The sequence below is a fragment of the Nerophis ophidion genome, unplaced genomic scaffold, assembly GCF_033978795.1.
Source record: "Nerophis ophidion isolate RoL-2023_Sa unplaced genomic scaffold, RoL_Noph_v1.0 HiC_scaffold_278, whole genome shotgun sequence".
Lineage (NCBI taxonomy): Eukaryota > Metazoa > Chordata > Actinopteri > Syngnathiformes > Syngnathidae > Nerophis > Nerophis ophidion.
Window position 1 is genome coordinate 37,543 of NW_026907200.1, and position 4,958 is coordinate 42,500.

The following is a 4,958-nucleotide window of genomic DNA, read 5'->3' on the forward strand; positions in this document are numbered from 1 at the left end:
GGGTCCCGGGGAAGAGAAAGTCCAGAAAACTCATAAAATCATGCCCAGCATGGAGATCCACAAGTCCCGCCGCAGGCCCGAGGCTTCCCGGGTCCCGGGAATGACCAAAAGACACCCAGGAGTGGACCATCGAAAGTGGGAGGGAAATGGAGGGAAAGTCGGGAAAAAGGTCCAAAATGGGTTGAAAATCATATGATCCCACCCAGGGTAGAGTTCCACAAGTCCCGCAGCGAGCTGCACGAGCCGCAGGAACACCGGGAATGACCAAAAGGCACCCAGAAGTGAACCAGCGAAAGTGGGGGAAAAATGGAGGAAAAGGAGGAAAAAGTACCAAATTGTTTAAAAATCCTACCCAGGATGGAGTTCCACAAGTCCCGCAGCGAGCTGCACGAGCCGCAGGAACACCGGGAATGACCAAAAGGCACCCAGAAGTGAACCAGCGAAAGTGGGGGAAAAATGGAGGAAAAGGAGGAAAAAGTACCAAATTGTTTAAAAATCCTACCCAGGATGGAGTTCCACAAGTCCCGCAGCGAGCTGCACGAGCCGCAGGAACACCGGGAATGACCAAAAGGCACCCAGAAGTGAACCAGCGAAAGTGGGGGAAAAATGGAGGAAAAGGAGGAAAAAGTGCCAAATTGTTTAAAAATCCTACCCAGGATGGAGTTCCAGAAGCCCTGCAGCGAGCTGCACGAGCCGCAGGAACACCGGGAATGACCAAAAGGCACCCAGAAGTGAACCAGCGAAAGTGGGGGAAAAATGGAGGAAAAGGAGGAAAAAGTACCAAATTGTTTAAAAATCCTACCCAGGATGGAGTTCCACGAGTCCCGCAGCGAGCTGCACGAGCCGCAGGAACACCGGGAATGACCAAAAGGCACCCAGAAGTGAACCAGCGAAAGTGGGGGAAAAATGGAGGAAAAGGAGGAAAAAGTACCAAATTGTTTAAAAATCCTACCCAGGATGGAGTTCCACGAGTCCCGCAGCGAGCTGCACGAGCCGCAGGAACACCGGGAATGACCAAAAGGCACCCAGAAGTGAACCATCAAAAGTGGGGGACAATTTGAGAAAAAGTTGGAAAAAAGGTCCGAAATTGATTAAAAATCCTACCCAGGATGGAGTTCCAGAAGCCCCGCAGCGAGCTGCACGAGCCGCAGGAACACCGGGAATGACCAAAAGGCACCCAGAAGTGAACCATCAAAAGTGGGGGACAATTTGAGAAAAAGTTGGAAAAAGGTCCGAAATTGATTAAAAATCCTACCCAGGATGGAGTTCCAGAAGCCCCGCAGCGAGCTGCGCGAGCCGCAGGAACACCGGGAATGACCAAAAGGCACCCAGAAGTGAACCATCAAAAGTGGGGGACAATTTGAGAAAAAGTTGGAAAAAGGTCCGAAATTGATTAAAAATCCTACCCAGGATGGAGTTCCAGAAGCCCCGCAGCGAGCTGCGCGAGCCGCAGGAACACCGGGAATGACCAAAAGGCACCCAGAAGTGAACCATCAAAAGTGGGGGACAATTTGAGAAAAAGTTGGAAAAAGGTCCGAAATTGATTAAAAATCCTACCCAGGATGGAGTTCCAGAAGCCCCGCAGCGAGCTGCGCGAGCCGCAGGAACACCGGGAATGACCAAAAGGCACCCAGAAGTGAACCATCAAAAGTGGGGGACAATTTGAGAAAAAGTTGGAAAAAGGTCCGAAATTGATTAAAAATCCTACCCAGGATGGAGTTCCACAAGTCCCGCAGCGAGCTGCACGAGCCGCAGGAACACCGGGAATGACCAAAAGGCACCCAGAAGTGAACCATCAAAAGTGGGGGACAATTTGAGAAAAAGTTGGAAAAAGGTCCGAAATTGATTAAAAATCCTACCCAGGATGGAGTTCCAGAAGCCCCGCAGCGAGCTGCGCGAGCCGCAGGAACACCGGGAATGACCAAAAGGCACCCAGAAGTGAACCATCAAAAGTGGGGGACAATTTGAGAAAAAGTTGGAAAAAGGGCCGAAATTGTTTAAAAATCCTACCCAGGATGGAGTTCCAGAAGCCCCGCAGTGAGCTGCCCGAGCCGCAGGAACACCGGGAATGACCAAAAGATACCCAGGAGTGAACCAGCCAAAGTGGGGGACAATTTGAGAAAAAGTTGGAAAAAGGTCCGAAATTGTTTAAAAATCCTACCCAGGATGGAGTTCCAGAAGTCCCGCAGCGAGCTGCGCGAGCTCCGGGGCCCCCGGGAATGACCAAAAGATACCCAGGAGTGAACCAGCCCAAGTGGGGGACAAATGGAAGAAAAGCCGGGCCAAGTCCAAAAAAGTTGGATTTTTTGCCAAAGTGTCAACATGCGTGATTTTGTCAGAGTGTCCACTTTTGGGATTTTTTCAAAGTCCAACAACGAGAGAGGCCTGGCCTCCAGCCTGTCTAGCCTCTTCCATGAGACACTTAGAAAAAATCCCGTGCAAAAAAAGTGGATTTTTTCTAAGTCCAACAACGAGAGAGGCCTAACTTCCAGCCTCCTTAGCCTCTTTCTTCCGTGGAGCAAAAGTTGGATTTTTTGCCTAAGTGTCAACATGCGTGATTTTGTCAGAGTGTCCACTTTTGGGATTTTTTCTAAGTCCAACAACGAGAGAGGCCTGGCCTCCAGCCTGTTTAGCCTCTTCCATGTGACACTTAGAAAAAATCCCAGCCAAAAAAAGTGGATTTTTTCTAAGTCCAACAACGAGAGAGGCCTAACTTCCAGCCTCCTTAGCCTCTTTCTTCCGTGGAGCAAAAGTTGGATTTTTTGCCTAAGTGTCAACATGCGTGATTTTGTCAGAGTGTCCACTTTTGGGATTTTTTCTAAGTCCAACAACGAGAGAGGCCTGGCCTCCAGCCTGTCTAGCCTCTTCCATGAGACACTTAGAAAAAATCCCGTGCAAAAAAAGTGGATTTTTTCTAAGTCCAACAACGAGAGAGGCCTAAGTTCCAGCCTCCTTAGCCTCTTTCTTCCGTGGAGCAAAAGTTGGATTTTTTGCCTAAGTGTCAACATGCGTGATTTTGTCAGAGTGTCCACTTTTGGGATTTTTTCTAAGTCCAACAACGAGAGAGGCCTGGCCTCCAGCCTGTTTAGCCTCTTCCATGTGACACTTAGAAAAAATCCCGTGCAAAAAAAGTGGATTTTTTCTAAGTCCAACAACGAGAGAGGCCTAACTTCCAGCCTCCTTAGCCTCTTTCGTTCACATACTTAGAAAAAAATCCCAGCGCCAAGCCCAATGCATTTCAATGGGATTTATTTTTCGAGCCGGATTTTTTCTAAGTCCAACAACGAGAGAGGCTTGAGTTCTAGCCTACTTTAAGCCTCTTTCGATTTTCCCTGTTTTTACCAGGTCTACCAAAACACCCCCATCACGTTAGTAGGTGCGCCAGGCTTAGACAGGCCGAATTGGCAGGAAATGTGTCCGAGTCAAAGTGAGCTATTTTGGGACTCAAAAGTTGGATTTTCCCCCTCTTTTCGATGGTTCTTTTTTCGAATGGTTCTTCCAGGCTCTGAGGACAGGGGCTCACGCGGACATGCGTGGCCGCCTAGGGGGCGCTATCTCGGACACATTTAGGGACATGGACACCCTGGAAGAACAAACATAAAAATTTTTTCGACCTGATTTCAGACCAGCCTCTTTCTTAAGGACTTCCAGGACTCGAGCGACAGGGGCTCGGTCCTGAGTGCGCGCCCGGCCAGGGGGCGCTATCCCGGACACATTTCGGGACATTTAAACCATGGATGGACAAACATAAAAATTTTTTCGACCTGATTTCAGACCAGCCTCTTTCTTAAGGACTTCCAGGACTCGAGCGACAGGGGCTCGGTCCTGAGTGCGCGCCCGGCCAGGGGGCGCTATCCCGGACACATTTCGGGACATTTAAACCATGGATGGACAAACATAAAAATTTTTTCGACCTGATTTCAGACCAGCCTCTTTCTTAAGGACTTCCAGGACTCGAGCGACAGGGGCTCGGTCCTGAGTGCGCGCCCGGCCAGGGGGCGCTATCCCGGACACATTTCGGGACATTTAAACCATGGATGGACAAACATAAAAATTGAAAGACCTGATTCGACCCAGCCTCTCGGGGCTTTTCCCAGGGCCGGAGCGACAGGGGCTCGGCCCTACGGCGTGCCCGCCTAGGGGGCGCTATGACGGACACACCAGGGGACACGGACACCCTGGGTGGACAAACATAAAAAATTGAAAGACCTGATTCGACCCAGCCTCTCGGGGCTTTTCCCAGGGCCGGAGCGACAGGGGCTCGGCCCTACGGCGTGCCCGCCTAGGGGGCGCTATGACGGACACACCAGGGGACACGGACACCCTGGGTGGACAAACATAAAAAATTGAAAGACCTGATTCGACCCAGCCTCTCGGGGCTTTTCCCAGGGCCGGAGCGACAGGGGCTCGGTCCTACGGCGTGCCCGCCTAGGGGGCGCTATGACGGACACACCAGGGGACACGGACACCCTGGGTGGACAAACATAAAAATTGAAAGACCCGATTTGACCCAGCCTCTCGGGGCTTTCCAAGGGCCGGAGCGACAGGGGCTCGGTCCTACTGCACGGCCGCCTAGGGGGCGCTATCACGGACACATCAGGGGACACGGACACCCTGGATGGACAAACATAAAAATTGAAAGACCCGATTTGACCCAGCCTCTCGGGGCTTTCCAAGGGCCGGAGCGACAGGGGCTCGGTCCTACTGCACGGCCGCCTAGGGGGCGCCGTGCCGGACACGTTTCCGCCATTTACCGCACGGATAAAATCCTGGGCCCGACGCCGCCCAGGTCACTTGTGACAATTGCCCCCGGACACCTCCCTTTCCCTTTTCCCCTCTAACCTTTTGGTAACCACGACTTGCCATCGGAGCGGCCCCCACCGGCCGGCGTCAGCCGGTTACCCAGGTGCGGGGATTCCTCCGGATTTGCAGGTTTGCCTCTATTGCCACCCGGCAAG